Source organism: Lates calcarifer, linkage group LG17, assembly GCF_001640805.2.
Source record: "Lates calcarifer isolate ASB-BC8 linkage group LG17, TLL_Latcal_v3, whole genome shotgun sequence".
Lineage (NCBI taxonomy): Eukaryota > Metazoa > Chordata > Actinopteri > Centropomidae > Lates > Lates calcarifer.
Genome location: NC_066849.1, coordinates 20,210,459 through 20,233,267, shown reverse-complemented (window position 1 = coordinate 20,233,267; position 22,809 = coordinate 20,210,459). Strand labels below are relative to the sequence as shown.

General features: G+C 39.3%; 1 protein-coding gene across 1 annotated transcript in view; it reads right to left on the bottom strand.

Annotated features, from left to right (window-relative positions):
• pde4ba (phosphodiesterase 4B, cAMP-specific a) overlaps window positions 1–8,934 on the bottom strand; it is a 174,715-nt gene extending 165,781 nt beyond the window's left edge. The window contains exon 1 of the mRNA XM_018696110.2: window positions 8,503–8,934. The gene's annotated coding sequence lies outside the window, so the exon portion shown is untranslated. The remainder of the gene's footprint in view (window positions 1–8,502) is intronic.
• Between the last annotated feature and the right edge of the window lie 13,875 nt (window positions 8,935–22,809).

The following is a 22,809-nucleotide window of genomic DNA, read 5'->3' as shown; positions in this document are numbered from 1 at the left end:
ATGCGGTCTGTGATATGCACCTGAATTAATGTGATTTGATGTTGCTAGCTACACAGCTGTGAAAGAACCGGTCATTGCAAAGCAAGCCACTAGCAGCTGGAGCCAATCAGCCGATACCAGCGCCACTTCACTGCTCTGCCTGAACTAAGCGCTATTCTTCACTTTTCCCACATCACTGTGTCAGTCTGACAGGGTTATCAACTGTAGACTTTGAGGCTGTCAATATCTGTTGCAATTCACCAGAGTATTGATTGCCAAGGTATTACATCAAGTAAGAGAAGAATATTGACTGGCTGCCATGTCAATTAGGCTTCTCCTGCGCTGATGCACTGAGGACCTTCTCGACACAAACATAAAAGACTGAGCAGTAAAACTAACGACATTAAAGGAGGTACTGTCCCGTTTAGGTGTGCTACAAAGCCACGCCAAAGGACCAATACACACAACGCCAAGGCCTTGGCAGTAACAAACAGAAATGGAATGCAGCCATTATCAATTTTTATTTTTACACAGCAGCAAAGCTTGGCCTGCAGTTGGCCTGCTGGTCAGTTTGCTGTCAGCTGTCTAGCATTTGGTCCATACTAAATCATCTCAATAACTACTAGATGTATTTTCCGTGAGATTTTGTAGACATTTGTGATTTCCAGAGGAAAAAGTCCACTGGCCTTTTATCTAGAGCCATTAGCAGGTTGAAATTTTATTTAGTCCAATTTATGACCAAATACCTTCAAAACTAACAGCATTCCCCTGAGCCTCAGCTGTACTTTGTGCCAATTAGCATGAATTAAGATGTTCAACCTGATAAACATTACCTACTCAACATCACCATGTTAGCATTTTCGATATAAGCATGTTAGCATGCTGATGTTAGGATTTAGCTCAAAGCACCACTAGCATGGCTGTAGACTTGATATTAATTACACCTATGCTGAGAGAGTGGTCCATTAGCCAGAAAATCACAGTGAAATCAACACTCATCCATAGAAGCACATATTTATATGACTATAAATTGTTTTGTTTTTCTTGGATTCTGAATACAATATTCCAAATTTTCCAAACCTACCATGAATGATTGATTCCTGTTTATATTTCAAACAAAAAGCACAAAAGATAATGCATCAAGCACATTTACACCTCAGATTATATTCACTGCCTTAAATTCTCTGGTTTCAGCAAATACAGAGTTGCAGTGACCGTGCACACTCAAAATCTAACAACCAAACTCCGCAGAGATGATATGTGGTAGATAAAAATAGAGTCATACTGAAAATAACATTGAAAAATGTTCAGAGAAGATAATTCTGGTTGTTGCTGAAGTACTTTCTAAAAGAAGCTTTTAATATTTGATTTGCACGTGAACGCTGTCTTCACCCAAACTAGATCTATATTTTGTCACAGAGTAGTGTGTCTTACACAGAAAACCATTCCCGACCTGATCCCTCAATCTGCTCATCAGTTTTAGCTCCTGCTTCTCTTGAACGTGAAGACATGAGCCGACTGCTTGGCATGTTAATTACTTTCAATTATCAAGCTCATCTCTCTAGCTATTCATCTCTGTCAGCTCAAGCTTTTTGAGGGTAAGGCTCTTTCAGAGTCACTGAGTGAGAGGAGGGAGAGAGCCCCTCTTTGTTTATTCACTAATTAAATTAATAACTAAGATTATTCGTGCTGGTTTATGATGTTCATAAGCACATAGAAAGTGAGACCAAAAAAAAAGGAAAACAACTGAGAAGAATTCAATTAACACAACTCTAAATGGGAGTCTATATTGGATGGACCTCTCACAGCTTGTGACCTACTACACAATAACATTATATGGGCCAGGATGCAGCATTAGAACAGCACAATGAAGTAGACATCTAACAGCTGGAGCCTCTTAAATTGGTCAAAATAGGACACATTTCCCTGAACATTTATAACTATCTTTACTTTTTGGTGAATGTATGAAATGGGGTGTGTGGAGTGACCTGTTTCAGGCAGCCAATACAAATTCTCCTCTAAAAATTGTACAGCATGAATTGAGATCCAGCACCTCCCAGATCTTGATACGTGACAAGTGGGGAATATTGGAAAGCTCTAGAACAGTTCCAGAAAGCTCAGCCACTAAAAGTACTAAATTAACGTGGAGGCGTTTTCTCAACTAGAATCTCAGCTTTAAAGCCAACATGGAAAAGAAGTCTGGAAAAATGGAAATTTGAACAATTCTACAATTACATAATAACAGAGCAGACTACATCTGCTGATGAGGATTATGCGACATGCTTGAAAAGCTGAAGAACAGAAAAAAAAAGTGTACAGATGTTAAGGTATTGGCAAGTCAATGATAAATGTGAATACTTTTGTCCATTCTGCACTTGAAAACAAAAATCCAATTATCATAAAATGTGCTTTGACTGTCACTGTTGTAATTACAGTTGCTCATCAACCACTTACTCCCCATTTCTTTTACAAATCTTGTCTCAAACTAATGCATGAGCAGGCACAGTTGTCTTTGCTCTTCCTGCTGATCCGCATATCCAGCATTAAATTCCATTTAGCCCATAGAGCTGTGGGCATTATCCTGCCATGTCTCTATCGAACCAGACAAGTGAAAGCCCAGTTAAAATTGCCCAGTGAAAATGATGCAATGATGGCTGGGTGGATGTGGAGATTTATAAGTGGTTGCCACAAGAAGGGAAGAATGAAGGTCTGTTGTTAAACTAAGAGAGACTGCAACAGTTTGATATGTGGAATGACAGAAAATGTGTGGGGATGACATCCATCCCCTGAGTGAGAAAGTGGATTGCCTCCTTAACTGAAGAAAAATACTACTTACAATAAAAAGCAATAAATATTTGCATAAGGCAAGCAGTTTGAACCACCCAAATGTTGGTAACCAAGGATATGTGTCAATACCATTCAGTATTCTGGTCTTTTCGTGTTCTATTAAATTTTAACAGAAATTAATCTAAATGTGTTTGAGACATCCTACCAAAAGAATTGAAAAAAAAAGACAGGCCCTTGTCGTGACGTCCCTCAGCAAGTTTCACTCACTGGCCTGTCACTGGTGAACTATTTTAATTTACCAGCTAGTGACAGTGAATAGCAGGTTCCCATTTAGGGGCCCTTGGTTGTGTTTTCTCTGTGCCTTACTATTCAGCAGCATTATTACAGGATCTTAATCCACCTGGCGCAGTTGTTTTTGGCTGTGCTGCCTCTGGTCCAGTGTCACTCTGTCATGTTCCTTCCAGCCCCTCTGCATCCAGTCCAATTGCTCCTGCTGTGGCCCCCCGTCATTATCCAACCCTGGTTATTCCTGGCTGCCTAACCCCTGGTGGTCCTGCTGTGCTCCCCTCTACATCTCTTGGCCCTGCTAATTCTGGTGCCATTGTCCCTAAGGCTTCTGTTTACATGAGCACTATTCTCAGCCCGATTGCCACTCTGTAACTTGCTCTTTCATGCCTGGTACCACCATATGTGCCCCTGTTGTTCCTTGTTCTGTTGGATACAGCATCAATATCCTCTTTCCAGTTGCTTTGACATTGTGATCATGGGCAGTTAAGAACAGAGAACCAGTAGTATACCACTGCCTGAAATGTTTACTGGAGTGTACTGTAGTTTAAAAATATCAGGTATTCTAACTCCTGGGGTTAGAATATGTTTCCTGAAAATTACTGTATCAATCCAACTGTAATGTTGCTTTGACAAATAAATCCCGGTGAGCACATTTTTCCCTCTATTCTCACCACCTCTGGTAGCATAAGTTAATCAAAAAATAATATCAATATAATTCAGGGCCTGATTTTTATTTTCCAGCATGTCTGTAAAAGAACAATGGCTCATAGTAGTCTAATACGATCTCACAATATGGTCAAAACAATATTGTATTTTGTATAAATTCTTGAGTTATGACAGTGACCTTGACCTTTGACCACCCAGTCCTAATTAGTTCACCCTTGAGTCCAAGTGGAATGTAAAGAAAATCCCTGCAGGCATTTCTGATATATCACATTCATAAGAATGGGATGGATGGACAGCCTGAAAATGTAATGCCTCTGGCCACAGCTGTCAAACAAATTAACGATTACACTAACCAATCTAAAAGACTCTTCCAACCATGTGTTACACTGAGAGCAGCATAATTTTATTTTTATACTTTCGTTGTATGAGGCTTATTCTTTATACTCATGGGAAATTAAATCACTGACAGCACCATAAAACATGTTTAACTTTACTGACCAGATGCAAAAAGCACAGCAAGTAATATAAACTGATCCTATATTCTAGACTTTATAATCTAGAGAGCTGGTTTTCATTTCAACATGAGAACATGCTCTATGGACCTGCCAGTTGTCTACTTTGTTAGTACTTGATGTTAGTAGTTATTTTCCCCTTTTAGCACAACAGATGTATTATTGTGCTATTTCATTCTTAATAGATCAGGAACCCTCAGAGATAGATGACTGCTGTCACACAAAAATAATCAGTGCACACACACACTGCTTCTAAAGTGTAACAGTACCTTAGGGCTATTTGGTACATACATCAACAGTACAGCTCACACATTAGACACAACATATGCAGAGGGATATTAACATCATGGAGAACACACATGAGGAAACACTCTCTTCTTAGGCTTCAGGTTCCAAGCTTTGCATAGCTTTGACATTACACACTCAAAAAAACAACACCAGCAGCATGCATATTATGGTTATAAAACACAAGCCATCGCAGATTTGTGTACATGAAAACAAGTCTAATATCATCACCTTGTAAACTCCCAAATATAATTGGTTGTTGGCTTGCACCACATTCGCCTATCTGATTTCAAGCAGCTCTTTTGAGTGCTGGATATTTAGCAAATGTATCTTCAGTCTGGGTGATCTGCCAAGAGTGTTTCACTGACTTCCAAAAAAAGCAGGGACAAATATAGTGACACTCAAGAAGATATCAGCATGAATAGGTATTAATAACTACATAAATTGGCTTCAACTACTCCTTATTTACCTACAAAAAGCGTAAACAGTACAAGTAGCACACACATCATCATCAAGAGCCTGAGAAACTGACCTGACCTTTAATTTTATCTCCTATGAGAGCAGAGCTGAGAACTGCTCAATAATCCATATTGCAATTAAAATGACGATAGTGGGATTGGTTGTGTGACAGACAGGGACTCGGGGGTAGGGGCTGCACAAAAATAAAACTGTGTTGAGAAACGTGTACATATGTATGAAGGGAGTGGTGGCAGCCTGCCGGGCAGTGGTGAGTTGTACAAAGACATAAGGAAAAAGCCACAAGTTCAAGAAAGACACACTCCTCCTCTACCTCAACAATAACCAATATGAGGTGCAGTAACTAGAGCTTCTCCATGGCCACAGCATAAGATGCACACCTTTGAGGTGGGAAAATATGCAGCTGCGAAGCAGGGTGTTGTTGATTAAGACCAGACACAGTCAGCAAATCTTCATTGGGTACAGTGTCACAATACTGCACAGCTCCCAAGTGTGAAAGTGTGCAGTGTATAGTAAGATGTGGCCAAAAAGAACATACAATATATCTTCCCTGTAAGTCGCCATGCAAAGTCTTGTGTCTCTAGTATCCATTTACCTCACAATGCCATCCTACAATTGTCCTGTGGCAAGGCTCAATAAGCCTTTACTTAAGAGGATGTGTAATAAATGATTGACAATCTTTTCCTTCCCTCCTGACATTAACACAAACCATTCCTCTGCCTGAATGGAGTGAGCTAAACCACTGGTCATTGTGTATGATTTTCAGCCTTGAAAACCATAGCAGGTGTTCAGAAACATCAAAAATCTATTTTACTGATGAATACACTGGGGGGTAATAATAGGCCATGAGAGGCCCCATTGCTGACCTTGGGGTTAAGGAGCGAACCATGAACCTCCACGGTCCCTTCTTCTCAACCAGTCAGGGACCTTTGTTTCATGCTGTTACTCATCTCACCCTCCCCCTTTTTTTCCTGATAGCTATCTAATAAAAGGATAAACTGCACAAAAGAGAAAGAGATGAGCCATGCAGCTGCAGAAGCAACACCTACAGCAGCTGAAATTGTAGTTCACAAGGTTTGTGAGTTTTCAAGATCCCTTGAGTCACATAAGCACACAACAATCCCTCCAGCATGTATCGTTGGGGTCAAAGTAGTTCTAAGGGGATGTTCTACGGACTTACTGTGTATCTCATAACAAAAAGGGAGCACAAAAGGTGTAGTCTGACTTAGCGAGGCTATTCACTGAGTACTGTATAAAAAGTGATTCATGACCTTGGGAATAGGTCAGCTGGATCTAGCTGGAAATGAATTGCACAGCCCCAGACCTTATCAAAAATAAATTTAAAAAATACTTCTGGAGTTACTGTATGTGCACTGACTCACGATGGGTTTATATCCTGCTAGAGCTATTTCCCCTGTGTCCCCCCTCGACGCTGTCTCCCTCACCATCTATACAACAAAAATACAAAAACGTGAGTGGCCACTCTCTTTTAAATAATCAATAAATAAATAAAACATCTCAGACTGGCAGCTGAAAGGAGGCACAATCAGGTTTTCATCAGTGCCTGGAGGACTGTTTCTTTTTAGTATATTCTACAATAGTACTATGTGCAATAGTAATTGTGATCATATACTGTACAATGTACCCACTTAATGGCTGAACATAAAGCACATGATACTGAGTGGGCTGTGAAATAACTGAATGTACTATTACTCTCATGAATATCCAGCAGGTTTCATGTGCCTGTGTAACCAACATCAAAACCACACACACACTAACACAATCACAGTGCCCACATCATAGAGTGCTCAATTACAATCTCAAAGTGGGTCAGGGTAACCAATTTCAGCCCCATAATGACACCAATTAAATATTTCTAAACAGCACAAGTCAATCTCCTCAGTCAGAGTTAGACACAATTGCCAACGTGCTGCAGGACTGAATTTACTGGTGCCTCTCCACTAAGAGCTGTGCTCACGGATCAATGGGTTTCCACATTTACACATGAGTGTAAGCCAACAGATCGATTGCCTCTGCGTTTTGGATGGAACAAGAGGTATAGAGGAACAATGTTACATAGTTCTCTATTGCAGGGACAGAATGACAGGGAGACAAAGAAAGAGGCAAAGACTGAGGACATGGAAGGTCTGTGAGCAGAGCTGGAGGGATTATAAAAATGTAGAGGAGTCAAAGGCATGAAGGAAGGCAAGCACGGAAGCATGGAGAGAACATCAGGGTATCTATGAGGTGAAGTATCAGAGAGAGATATGAGAGACATAAAGGGTGAATTGAAAAAGAGACAAATGAGAAAAACAGAGAAAGCCACTGGAGGAAGGAAATGCGCCTGCAAGCTAGTCCATCAGCAGATTGATTTCATGTGTTTGTTCACAGTTATGATCACAAAGCAGGATACCCTGCTGGTTTGAATGTGTCACTACTGGGAGTCCCCACTCCGCCTTACCAACTTGCAAGAAATTCACACTGTATCGAGTCTCCATTCCAGTTCATGATATTCTTATTCTCAGCCCATCTCACTTTTATTTGCACATTTAAAAAACAGCACTGCCTCTTGCCGTGCAATCTCTGTCATTCATTAGATAATGAGACCATCTGATGTGAGATGTCACTGTACATTTAGCTACTGTCAGTCAGGATGAAAACCAGCATGACAGGAAAGCTGCTGTCCTCTGCAAAACTGGAAATCAACTTGCCAAGCTCAGTGCCAGGCGGACATTTGGACAGCTCTCTAAATTTGCTAAAATAGGAATTTAATTTGGACAATTCAGTTCAATAATCACAAGGTTCAAGAGGTAAAAACTGAACAGCTAGAGACTGAAGACAGGGTTCTGTAGTTGCACCTGTTTCAGATAATGACAAAATAATGAACTTATTTAGCGCAGGTCAGGTCAAAACAAGCAGCATCCACATGGCCATTGTGTCTCCTCCTGGGGCTAATGAGCACTTTCCTGCAAGGTACTAAGGTAGCTGTGGATGGCATTTATAACAATACTGCTGATTGAAATATGACCCCAACAGGTCTAATGTAAATCAATGGCACTTACGCTGATGGACAGGTGCACTGTTATCTTTTAGAGCCCAGAAACTAAGTATATACTAACACTCAGAATAAAAGTATTAGCTACCCAATTAAAGATAAGGCTAATTAATCACAATAATTGTAAAAAAAAAAAAAAAAAAAAAGGTTTAAAACACCTTTTTGTCAATAAAAGTCAAGACTGAATTTGCCTTAATCGCCTTAGATAATGGACCCTGCCAATGTCAATTACAGGAAGGGGAAACACCTGGGGTTGAAGGCTGGGGTTAACTTGACGGTGTATTTAAGGATGACAGGAGCCAAACAAAGGCAGTGAACCATCTCCAGAAAAACATTTTCATTCAGCCCTTTTCTTCACTACTGTTTTTAAGCTCAAAATAAAGCACAAGCTCGCCCAGCAAATACAATAAAAAGTATATATAATTAGATGTAAAACAAAAGCGCCCTGCTTACCTTGTGTCTTCACCACAGCTCATCCACACGTGGGGACAAAGGGAATCCCGACGCCTTTTACGCGTTGTTTTCGGACCGTCAAGAGAGCTGTCACCACATTTAAAAAAAAAGATGTCTTTTATTCCTTAACATCGAGTATTTTCGCCATCCTCTGTTGGGATATATTTACTACTCCACAGCTGTCCCCAACGAGCAGGGCTATCCAGACTCTTCCTTCGGTTTTTGTGTGTTCACATGATCTAAGGTTTCTTGCTTGTCCACTTTTCCCGAGATTAAAACAAAATTGGAACCAAACTGCCGCGTTAATCAAAGTGATTCTTGTTTGTCCCACTTGCATTCCGCTTTACCATTCACCCAGCTTCCTCTCAAGACCGTGGTCTTTTATGTTTGGGGTGCTGAAGGCGTTCGCATATCAAATGCATCTGAAAACTCGGTGTTACCCTCCGTCCGTCCATCCCTCCCTCCCTCCCTCTCAGCAGGCGAGTAGCGTGGACCAATTGAGTGGCAGAAAAAAAGAGAGAGAGACTATCAGAGTTTCTCAGTCTGGTGTGGGACCGGCGAGCTGTCAATTACAATGTGAACAGTGGTCAGCAGACTGAAGCCTTTATGAAACACCATTTAATCTTACAGTTTTGTATAATTAATATGACTAGCAGAGATGGTCTGTGAACTGTAAATATTAGGTTTATATAAATCTTTATGTTGTGATGATAAGGAAATGTTGTTGTATGATGTTTACAAAATGCACACAATATACACAATTAACAATTATACAACCTCGACAGAGCAGTGAATAACAAAGATGTAGCATAATAAATAAAACCTTCCTGACTTGACTTGACTTAAAGGAACACTCCAACATTTTTCCGATTTTTTGGGGGGGTTGGTATTTAGTTTTTTGTTGTTGCTGCTGCTGCTGCTGTTGTGTTTTGTTTAGGTTTTACCTTAAATTTCATTACAAAATTATTGTAATATTTCTCCTAAAGAAAACAGACAGGGAAAATAATTAACCAAGCTTTGTCAAAAACATGTGAATAAAGCTTACAGCCTCAAAATCTTATTTACTGTAAATACTGTGTAGGTTATTGAAAGAATTACTGCACCCTGGTCATTCTACAAGTACAAGAATGTTTATTAAATAAGCTATTTGTAATTTTTGCTATTGCTACGTAGCTAACGTTAGCATAGCTTTTTACTTACCAGCTAAGAAACTTTGCGAGTTCAGCTTAAAATGTCATTTCTTTACTCTTTACTCGACTATCACCATCACCTGAGAAAAAATACAAATTAAGAGAAGGTAGGTAGAAGTGTAAACTGAAACACTCAGGCAAAGTATAAGTACTTCAAATGTGTATTCAAGTACAGCACTGGAGTAAATGAACTTAAATATTTTACACCATTCCATCTGAGTATTACATTTCGTTCCTTTGGCTAACACTAATATATCTCTAAATGTTAAAGCGATTATAACTATAATTTAGCACTTTTAGCACCTTCTAGTGGTAAAATCAAACATGACAGCAGTGCAGCGTTTCACCCCCATTTTCCATATTCCACCCCAGAGGCAATTAGTATACATTTGCCTTTTTTCTTAACTACTACAGCTAAGGGAAAGTGACTTCATACATCTTCTCAAAAGTCCTGCCCTTGTTGCTGACTCTGTCAGTAACTGTTGTAAGCAAAACCCAGCCGACTCTTAAGTTCCACTTCAGACAGATCCAGCTGTTGTTCCATTCTTTGTACTAAGCGAGGTTAAACATGCCCACCTCTCTGTGCTCAACACAAAAAGGGTTAGGGTTACTTAACTGTGGGCAACATCATAGATTAAAAGAAATAATTTACTGAGGCCAAGAAATCAATGGAAATATAGTGCCTCTTTGTCCATTTGCTAAACTAGTTTATCAGGCCAAATAACATAACATCTTGCTCCAGTTTGTCCCTAGACACACTGTAGTGACAAATAGGGGGTAATATCAGGTGCAAGGACTTTGTCTTATGTAAGGATAAAGAAAACTTGAGCTCCAGCATAATGAGGTTTGGTTTAAATGTTGCTTCATTCACTGAAATCTGGCAGCAGAAAAGCTCTGACTGAATGATTTCACAAGACACAGGAAACACAAAATGGCAGTGTAGTTGTAGGCTCAATGCAAATGAATGCATAACACACATACACCTGCGAATGTGGGTACTACATCCTATTACTGTGAATACACTCAGTGAAGATAATTTTCTATCCTTCACAGCATGATTAGTAGGCTACTACCAGAGCTATTATTAACTTTTCAGTAACTCGAGCTCAGTGAATTCCCACAATCTACATTATACATCTGCCTCCCTTTATAACTGTAGATGACTTCTGAGGAGATTCCCATGTTGCAGTAAATAATCAGTGCTTTAGTGTTGTGCTCTGCCGGTCATCTTGAGGAAGAATAATGTGGAAAAAAGGCAATATTACTCTCTTGTGAATTCATACATTATGCTTTGTGAATGTCTGTTCTCATGTTCTGGAGGTCTTATATAATAAATTCGTGACTGAACTTTAAGGTGTGTGTGAGTGAGTGTGTGTGTCACTGTGTCACCAGGTCATGTTGTGTGTGATTACTCCACATATGCTGTCTCTGCTCTGTCCCTGTTCATTAAGCCCTGTGAGACTCACTCTGAACTGGTTCCTGAGGGACAGAATTAGTGAAAGACAGACTGTAATTTTTCCACAGCTTATAAAAGATTTTTTTTTTTTTTTTTTTTTTTTTACTGTCAAATACATATAGTTTGACATTTGTCTCATATAATCCACTGAAGCTCTCATTTACTGACCTACATTAACCAAACAGGTTGCAGGGAAGCTTTTCCTGCAGCTTTTCCATGTAAATAGTTGAACCCATAATCTGTGTTCTGTCAAAATACTGCTGGACAAATACCTAAATAAAACAATGAAAAGGGGATTAAAAGATATGTTACAGTTAAACCATACATGTCTTTAAGTACTTCCTCCTCTAACATTATAATGATAATAAAGAGGAAACTCTAAAACTTAAACAAATACACCATATAAGAGAGCCACACAAATCCTTGAATTGTTTCTGACTTAAAAGCTTTAGTCATGTAATGAATTTCTAGCTTAATCCAAGTACAAGAGTTGTGTACACTGAGATATGAAAATATTATTGTTCAGTTTTTAGATTTTCATTTTATTTTTCAGTCTTTAGTTGAGTTTAGAGAGACTGTGACTGACTGTGAAATGACAGTCTTAACTAATATATTAGTGCTCATTATGGCACTCCTTTTTCCTCCCTCATTGAGTGATTTGGGTTTTTCCTTTTTTTTTTTCTTTTTGTAAATCCCTTGTCTCTCTGCCACAACAAAGCATGTCTAATCTCCTCAAACGACCGCAAGAGCAGGTTTCTGTTGAAAACGAGGATTTGGAAATAAAGCAGAAGCCTGCTGACTACAAATGCAGTCTCTCATTTCCGGTAACCACATCATTGACCCTTTCAACCTCTTGTGTCAAGTATCAAACATGTCTTCATGTGGAACAGAAAAGGATCGCACATGTGGGACTGCTTAGCACTGAGGCCGAGTTATGCAAATAAAGTCTTTAAGGCTTAGCATTGTGAGAAATGAGGTGGCAAGATGTTAGAGGGAGGAGAGAGCCATTTTTAAATCCTTTCTCTATTGTGCTGCCAATTACAAGACCATTTCATGTGTGGGTGATAGTGCATCTGGTGCACTGCTGCCTGTCATTATTGCCGTCACCTTATTCCAGGGCTCATAAATATATTGCTATATGAAGGTAGACGTCCTTACTGTACTGTTCAGCAAGCCAAGAAGATCTGATCTGTCGGCAGCTACAGCTGTGTGAGTCCTCCATCCAGCTCTCAGTTTCACACTGTCCACTATTTTCTGACCTGAATGAGCAGTAAAAGGCCCCAGATCACAATATTTCACTAAGTCACAGTGGAACAATTTAGTCAAATTTTCAATTGACTCTTTTATTTTGTGAAACTAAGGAGAAAGATGTATTAATTTGCTGGAATTCATTAAAAAAAAAAGATTCTGTGTGTATTTCTGGATTGAAATACTACGTGACATTGGCAGAATGTTTTCACTCTTTAACATTTTGTGTATCTCTTTAGCAAATGTTTATGCATAACAGTAAAACATCCAGTACTAGCTAGGCATCTTCAGTATTGAGGCCATTTTCCTTGCCTTGTCTGTTGTTTCTAACAATTCAAATAGCTTGGATCTTAACTTCATTGACACTGGTTTCCCTGGTTGGAAAAACAACTGATTAGATTAAGAACGGCGATGTTATCTGTCTGTGCCAGAGAAATGGCAACAAAAACAGTGATGAGCAAGATAAACAAAGCTACACAGTTTGTTTTAAGCTGCAAATTTACTCCGTCTTTTCTGCTTCAAGTTAATCTTTGATTACTGGTGCAGCTTCCATGTTGGCTAAAAATTGTGTTAGTCGGGCAGGTATGTAACCGCCTACATATTTGTCAAAACAAAACTCCTTCTCACTTAGAATACTGATAAAATGCTGAACATAATGAGAGGCTGACACATCACATGTCAGGCTGCTTTAAATATTGGAGAACAAATTAATCTTAAAGTTACTATTGATTAATGCCAAATACATGTTATATCACATAATTAACAATGGTCACATCAACTGTCAAGTTGTAAAAAATCTGGGAAACTCATCTCTTTCTGAGTGCTTCAACGCATCTAACTCGGTGCTTAATGATAATGAAGTGCCTGAAAACCAAGTAAACACAAATGATGCACAAAAAAGTCTGCTTTTCACTGTCATGAACACAATATCCGCAGATTCCATGTACATAGTTTCATGAACAACCAACCCTGTCTTAAACATCAGAAGATTTTGCATCTCCATCACAAGCATGACACTAGAGCCCTTAAAACAAATTGTAATCAGGGACCAGAATCTGTGTCTTTTATGCTTAAATTAGCAGTGGCTAGTACTGACTGGAGAATACAGAACAACTAATACAAGGTGTTGTGAAAAGAAAGTGAACCAAAGTGAACCATCTGTTTGAATCGATGAGCTCAGGGAATGTTATCTTTCTTTCTAGTAAGCAAAAACCCTGAGGAATCTTTCTTCTTTTCTATCTGAGCCTCTGGGTGCTCATTCTTTTTCTGTGTCTGCACACACAGCTGCACACACAAAGCTATTTAAACCACTTTCTTCCTGCTGGCTCAGGCTCTGCAGACATTGTATAGCGGGTCTGAGTCTGTCCCATCCAGTTCACGGTAATAGAAGAGAGGAGCAGGGGAAAAGTCCTGCTATCAGCGTGTAGACGTGTGATTACCCTTCCCTTTATGGAAGCAGGGATTGTTAACACACACAAATGCACACTGTGGTGAGACATGCAGCACCACCTCCACTGTGAAGATACTCATCTGTCATACCGCTATGACTAAAGTCAGAGCCTGAATAGATGTGTTTACAGGAGATAAACATTTATCTGCTGGGATGTAAATGTCGCCCTCTATATGACAAAAGATTGAGATGAAATGAATCTATTTAGGACTATTTATATTCTGGAGCTGAGCTGCATTTTATTTGCAACCAAAGAGGGAAGAAAAGGATTACACTGAATTGAAAGGAAAACAAAACAGAAGTGAATACAAATCAATTCAATCCCTACCCCTGCATCTCAGTGGATTGACTCAATCTCACATTGAGACCTCTTTGTATTGAGTTGAAATTAAATAAAGCTACTGTAAATCATACAATGCAAAGCAGATCTCGAGGCTACAAAGATTAAAATACCACCACTGCCATAATACAAGAAGTATTTTTATTCATGATGCTTCCACACTGATCTAAATTCACTGACATAATTCCTCTGTGAAACGCTGTCATTGGGCACCAAGACAGATGAGAATTGGACTCCTCCATATTGATGAGAGATGATGCTGCTGTGCATGACCAATCGTATTTGTTAAAGCTATGACACGGTATATTTGGTACTTCTAATTGGATGCGGGCGTTTTTTTGTTGATTCCCACTCGACCTGTTTCTTCCAACCCACAAATCCCAAGATGTCCATTTGCTTTGTGTTTAATTAATGAAGTGTGTGACAAGTGGGCATGTTAGAGTGAGGTTAGGACATTAACAAGGTGTGTGTGTGTGTGTGTTGGTGTTTTTATGTACTTGCACTTGTGTGGAAGGTGAGCAAATGGGAAGACAGCCAAGCGTGTGTGTGTGTCTGTCTGTCTGTCCCTGTGTGTATCAGTGCATGTGTGTGTTTGTTTTTTGACAGGGGGATTTACTACTTAAGTAACACAACCGTGATTAGGAAACATTGCCATCTGGTAGTTTGAGAGGGGTGCTGACACACATGCACATGAGCATGTATACACACACACACACACACACACACACACACACGCACGCACACACACAAGGATACACACATGCAAACAGGTTTGCAGACACACACACACAAATATCAGCATGTAATAAATAATTCAAACACACAGAAAAAAAGACAGCTATGTCCTTCACTGTCTTCCTGGCCATATCAGGTGATCACTCACATACACATCAACTACAACATGAAAACCACTGACAGATTAAGTGAATAATTCTGATAATCTCATTACAATACAATGCTCTGCTGGGAAACCTTGGGTCCTGGCACTCATCTGGCTGTGACTTTGACATCCACCTCCCCATGGCAACAGTTCTCCCCCAGCAGAACAATGCTCCAACCTTATCACAAAAACTGCTCAGAAATGTCTCGAGCAACACAAAAAAGAGCTCAAGGCGTTGAACTGGCCTCTAAACTCCCAGGATCCCAATCTGATCCAGCATTTGTAGGATGCACTAGAACAAGCCAGATCCACGAAGGCCCCACCTTGCGACCCACAGGACCCAAAGGATCCTCTGCCAATGTCCCAGTGCCAGACACCACAGGACACCCCCAGACACCTCCATGTCCCGACGGGTCAGCACTGTTTTGGCTACACAAAGGGGACATACACAATATTAAGCAGGTGGTTTTAATGTTGTGGGTGATCAGGGTATGGACACATATATAGATATTACATGTGTAAAGATTCTCCAAATGTCACTTTCTCACACCACAACTGTTTCTTTTCAGCAGTGGTTTTCAGTTTGTGGTTTGTTGTCAGCAAAACTCTGGTCTAATTCTCCCTTGAATATCTCACTGTTGTCTTTCTTATTCTTACCAAACACTGCAGATTTACTTTCAAAGTTCCCCACACTTCCACTAGATGCTGCTTTCATTTTCTCTCTAGTTGGAAAAAACATTCATCATCTGTCAACTCAGGTGATGAAAATTGAGTGTTTCTAGGCAACACGCTTATCCCCTTCCTTTTGATATTTGACAAACATTTCCTGTTTTCTTTCTGTCGTCTCACACACAGACGCTCAAAAACAACTTTATCCTATCATTTATGCGCACTGCAGGTAAGATCTAGTTTGACCTTGAAAGCCACTGAACCAAGCTGATGCATCACAGCACACTTGCGAGCTGCCGCTGTAGGAAAGAGCTGTGTTTGTCCAGGATTATAATCATAAGTCCTTCTGAGTGGTGTCAAAATGGGCCACATTGTGACCGGGTAAAGGTCACAAATTTCAAGAAATGATACCTTCTCTTTCTGCACAGTAACCAGAGGTAACAATTATGACCTTTTCTGAGAAATGTCTTGTATTTATCTTGTCTTATTCAGTATTTCTCCTCTCAAATAAATAATACAACAAACCTGTTCATTGTAACACTTGAGGTTTTGCTTGGAGCTGACCTTTGGCATTTCTTAGCCACTCAGAGCAACACAGCATCTTCACTCCATAAAGTATATTTCTCACGTATCTTGACCTATTAATATTGCAGTTTTGGATCTTTTTCACTACAGAGGGAGCACATAGCCTTGCAGCATTTAGCAAAAGTAAAGCAGTGCTGGATACAATGTTGATATATGAATATGACCTAAGCCATTTCATTAAACTTATGCTTTCAACTCAGTTATGATGGTCAAACAATCAAATATTATGTCATTCATAACTTGAGAGATTCAGAGTTCCCTTTGTCCTCATATGGTCATCCTCAAGCAAAAAAAAAAAAAAGACGCCCTCCTCCTCTTCCTCAGGAATTTCCAGCTTACTGGATGACTCTCCTTACTGAGCCCAGCCAGAGCAGCCTCAGCAGGATTCTTGAGGCATGGAAGATACAGTCTGATATGGAAAATTCATGTCACAATGAAAAATGATCTATGACGTTGTTAAAAGAAAAAAGCTACACGTATGTCCTTTAAACATAGGTTTTGATTTGTTTTTATAAAAACCTTTTAAAGCTTCCACAGCAGATGAGCTCATCTTTATTCATGACTAATGTCTCCTGCAAGAACACTTAGCAAATTACAGTTGTAGATTAAATTGACAATCATTATTTAATCTAATGCTAATGTAATTCTGTATTTAATGTACGCCCTTCTCCCTGTTTTCTTCCACTGTGTGTACAGACATTCCTCCTGTCACAGCCATATTTAAGTTTGAGTTTGACCTTGGTTTTACAGGTGATTAAAACTACCTGAGCTGTGTCATTTTGCCCAAACACAAATTCAGTCTTTCCCTTTTCCACGAACATCGAAGTTTTGAGTAAATAAAACCCTTAATTTTTCACTTTTATCTGTGTCTCTTGTGCCTTATTTGCTTGGTCCCTCACTTGCTGTAGAAGCTGTTTAATAATTTAACAGCAGCAATTGAGGAATATAAGTTGGCTTGGAAGTAGTTTTACTTTGCATAAAATAAACTGTAGTTTTAGGTTTAAATGACTTTGAAGATTCAGCACACTGGAGCTCATTAATGAGCTTTTAAAACTGTTTCTGTGGACATCAATGTCACATATTGGACCGTCACACTACTGTGCGTGAACACATAGAAATAAAAGCCATTAATTTTCTTCTGATTGACGCTCACTCACACACACACACACACACACATAGATCAGTAATTTAGAAAGCTCCTGATACTCACTTTGCTCATCTTGTGTACAGTCAGCGAGGCGTGCTGAGAGGTTTTGCCTACACACTGTGGTATCTCACTCTCCTCTTTGAAAGTTTAACCTGTCAGTCCTCACAGCTATGATCTCCAGACATGACTCACCAGCATAACACTGCATCTGTACACAGACACACACACACACACACACACACACACACACACACAACATTAGCAACTGGAGTCACAACCATCACTATGCATACAGGTTATACAAGAAAATGTGGAGGCACAACTTTGCACTGTTTTCATTAACACTTGATATTCAGCTAAGGGTCAGATGACTTTGAACTTATAGGGATCAACAAATACATAATGTTCACCCACACTCTATAGATACACACACATACAACCAAGACAAGTAGAAACATACACATCCTTAGCAAAAGAACACAAATTAGAATGTGCAGTAAGCTGAAATACTCCACACATCTGATGCAAATGGACCAAAGATATTATACCTGCACAAACATATTCACATATAATCGCCTTGGAACAACAAGGCAATTATGTGTGGTTATATGGGATTGGTTGGGTCTCTCTCTGTAAATACCTATTTTAAAGAGTATGGTCTAGACCTGCTCTATATGAAAAGTGCCTTGAGATGACTTTTGTTGTGATATGGCGCTATATAAATAAAATTGAATTGAAATTGAAATTGAATATGTTGCAGGATTGTTTTATTAATTGTGCAGTACAGTACATATTTTATCTTTCTACTAGGCAGTCAAATCTCACTAGCTTCTGACTGTTTTCATCAGAGAAGATCTGGAAAATAGAGAAACATGAAGACAGCTGATATAAATAATATGAAACATGTATTCTGCACTCTGTACAGTCTAATTTACAGATAAAAGGTTTCAAGAAGTATGCATCAGCAAGCAGAAACACATGTAAGTTCTGTTTCAGGGTCAGCCTTTGCTTAAAGTGTTTTTCCTCCACATCTCTTTGTCTCCTGGCGGCTCAGTCTAAATATAGGAATAGAACCCTTGCATTTACACTAGTTCTGTTGGCATGCCAAGCACACACAAACAACCATCCACCCATACTGTAAACGTGTAGGCACACATACATACATTTGCGTATTTTACATGTGTGCCTACAATCACACAGAATCATTTGGAACATAATTTGACACAAACAAACATACAGAGATACATGTGATATACAGTCAAGATTTGACCTGCAGAGTTTTTTTCTGTCATCCTGGTTCCACAGATTTGCAATCAGAGAGAGACAGCATCCTAGAGGTACTGGATCATTATTTCAATCAGTGGACAATTGGTTGACAGGCCCAGGTGCACTGCACACAATGACACACAAGCAGTTCAGTGGAACAAGGCCAACAACCAGACTGCATAGAAGAAATGACGCCTTTAAGAATACGTCTCCCAAAAGAGCAATTCTTTTCTTCTTTTCAATTCTTCTAAAGACCATGTCGAAACAAACACATAACACCACAACAAATGCACACACACACTAACAGACACACCTTTACTAGGTTTCTATAGAGACAACTGAATTTACGCTCCTGTAAACACTTTCAGGAACAGATACTCACACATTTGCCAATAGTATGCTCACATACCAAGATGCTTTTACTGAAATCAATTACACACACACATACACCTATTATACTTACTTGGTCTCTGTATGACTCTGTGAATGTTTTGCAGAGCCCAAGTTTCAGATTGTGTATAAGATCCATTAGCCGACTAACCACAGAAAATAAACTGATGAAATATTTATAGAAGAGCATCTCTGTATGTATGTCCATATATGCCTATCACGATAAATGTCTCTGTCCTACAGAGTATTCTCTGTGGGATATAACTTTAATGGCAAACACCACTGGGACACAGAGACTTGAGGCAAACCTAATGTGTGCTCATGGAGATCACTGCTGTCTTTGTTTTTATCTGCAGGAGAAAAGGTTTCATGAAGATATAAGAAAGCATGTGGACCAGTGGCAAAGAGTTGCATTGTTTGAGTTCATTGCAACTGATCTGAAAGATGCTGAAGTTATGGTTTAGAAAACATGTCAAATAATTAGTTAGAGGATGAGACTGGTGTGATGTTATTGTTTTGTCCCCTGAAAAAACCAAAAGCAGCAATTAACTTATCCATCTAACAACTATTAACAGTGTTCATGGAGTATGTGTACTCATTACTATGAACATGGCTGGTACTTTATTCAGGACACCTCTGAGATTGCATTTTCAATCTCTGGAGGCTACAGTTTAACATAGCATGCTGAGGTTGCCGTTTATGCTACTTTGCTAGTTTGACAAGCTGAGTGGAATAAACTACTCATGATGTTTATTGTAATGATGGAATATGGATGACATTAGAGTTTTGTGGCACAGAGGCATAAGCTGTAGTATATCAGGCAGCAGCTACACAAGCAATACTTATTGGTAGTATAAATTAATTGGTGGTTTCATTTGCTTCATGGGATTTGTTGGTTATAATAAGGAGAGTATAACACCAGTCGTATCCTTCAGTGCTACAAATGCACCAGGAGCACTACAGGAAATTTGGTTCTATCGTATCAGTGTCTTTGTCTTCCACTGAGCCATGAAATAGAGGCTTGTGATTTCCCTTTAATCTGAAGGACAAAAGGCCCAACCCCCCTCCTTCCCTCCCTACCCTGCTTGGCAGAAAATCTCATAATCAACCACAGTTGCAACACCGACACAACAGCTGTTTCCCCCGTCTTGAAATACAGCCTGATCATTTTATTGCTGTTTCTGAGACTTTCTGTTGCCTTTCAGACAGAAAACATCACGCTATAACGGCAGAAACACAAAGACATTTTTTCTCTTGCTGAGAAAAAGCACTGAATTTTCAGATTGTAACAATATATTTTCAGTGCAAATAAAACTGGGAGCTGAAGGCTTCTCAGTCTCCCCTTGCAAATCAGTCAGGGTTTGCATGTCTCAACAAAAGAAACCTGTTCCTAAAATTTCCCTAGATGGAGAGAAAACGCTGTGTTGAATCTTCTTTGTTATGAGTGTTCGGAGAGTAATTGCTGCAAAACTCAAACACTCTGCAGTTTGTGACAGGGCTGTTAACAGCAGCATTGTAGCTAAGAGTTGGAAAACTTTGGCAGTGGAATATAAGAAGGTTAGAAATGTGTGTTCTCTTGTACCTCTATAATTGCAAAGACTAATCTGAGTTTAGACCTGAGGGTGAGGGCACTTTTTTCCTCCAGTTTTTAGGTATACAAAGTGCTGTTTGGGGGTTTGTTTACCCATGTTTTCAATCTTTATGCTAAGCTAAGCTAACCAGCTGCTGCCTTTACTGTACAAATATAACAGTGATCTCGATCATCTTATCTAACCACAATATTGAGCTATTCCTTTAAGATTATGCATTTACTAATAATGTTTACCAAGCTCAGGCTACAAGGATAAAACAGAAGAAAAGCCCATTCAATAAAAAACAATGCAGTGTAATGGATATGCCACAGCAGTTGAAACAGTAACTCATTTCTTTTCAGTTTGTCGTTTCTGCGTGTTTTTAAAGACAAAGAGCTACCTGAAAAATAAAATTGACTGTAGAGTGAACCCTAAATGGCTACGATGACAGAGACATTTAGCTTTGTTTTGATTTACCTAAAGGGCATTGTCATGGCAATGAGGGAGGAAGTAGAAGGTTATATAAAGCACTCTGGGGACAGGAAGAAGAAAGGGTTACAGTAAAGTGTGCGTGCGTGTGTGTGTGTGTGTGTGTGTGCGCGCGCGCACGCATGCATGTGCATGTGCACGTGTGTGTGGAGTCAATTCTCCATCAACACAACTAATCAACAATAACAGCCCATGGGACTAATAACAGGCCATTTAACCTGCTCAGAGTGTCTCTTCCTTTCTTCTCATTTCCCTGTAGTCTGAATTTAGCCACAAAGGACAAAAACAAGCAGTCAACACTTTGCACGTTTTGTTATTGTGTCATTATGTAATAGCAGTGTATAGTGTCAGTAATAATAAAAAGTGATCAGCCAGTAATCTACAATTTAGTAGAAATTTTGAGTACATAATAACCTATTCTATTAGGATTTTGGTAGAATTTGTCTTGTGAAAAACATGATAATGTTAAGCCATACACTGGCATATAAGCTAAGACACAGACAACAAATATGTCTATAAGTAAAGCAGCTAGAACTCATAGTTTTATAGTAACAATCCATCAAATGTCAATGAGAAAATACTCAAAAATGAAAGGGGTCACTCATAGTAGTGAACCTACAGATACTGGATTGTCTTTATGGCTTTACAAAGCTTTATAGCGACGCCTTTCAGCTATCCAGCCTGCAACTTCACTTTAAACCCACTGTACCAAATGCAACAATGCCAAAAAATCAGTTATGACGATGCATACAAATGCACTGATGTATACAAATGCACAATCCAACTTTCTTTATACATTACTGTGAAATCAAATCTGAGTTTATGTATAGTGCACAGTGTCATGGCACAAAGAAAAGCAAAGCTGTCACCAAATTAGTTCATTTCAGTGTTTATGTTGTACATGCAAAAATGCATGTCTGCATCAGTCTGCTGTCTCTGGTAAACAGTGCAGGCACCATAATGCTATGATAGAAGGGTTGTTGGGGGGGGGTGATGAGGAAGATTAGGATGTCCATCTGTTGCAGAGCAGTCAGCTGAGATCACCATGTGGAGCTGCTCATTGTTATGATGCTCGTGCGTATGCTGTCTCTTAAATGAAAAGAGATGTTTGATTAGCAAACTCAACTTTTGCAGATGATAAGAAATAAAAATCAGTGCACAGTGTGATCGATGTGAATCTGCCAACAGTCAGTGGGGGGAAGACAAGTAAATACTGCTGGGTCACTGTGGTGTTTACAGATGGTTTAACCCTGACTGACTGAATCAGTGAATGTGTTAATATTTGGATACATGAAGTCTTTTACGTCTCCTTTACAATTACAATAAAAATATCAAAAGGGAAAACCAACCTTTGACATTAAACCCTCACGAGAATCGTATCTTTCGTCATGCCTCTGACACAAATGATCCTATCCCATGCTCATGTTGCCACACAGTGTGCAGTTTGCCGATGGCACCTGTCCTATCCATTAAATCTGTGCTTCCTGCCTTTTTGTGACCTTCTGATTTAATGATGGAACAGGATGTATAACTAACAAACTGTTTATATTAATGTATTTCATTTATCTTGCTATTAAGATGTTCTGGCACATATGAACTTTGCCTGTGTTGGGTCAGAACATTGCT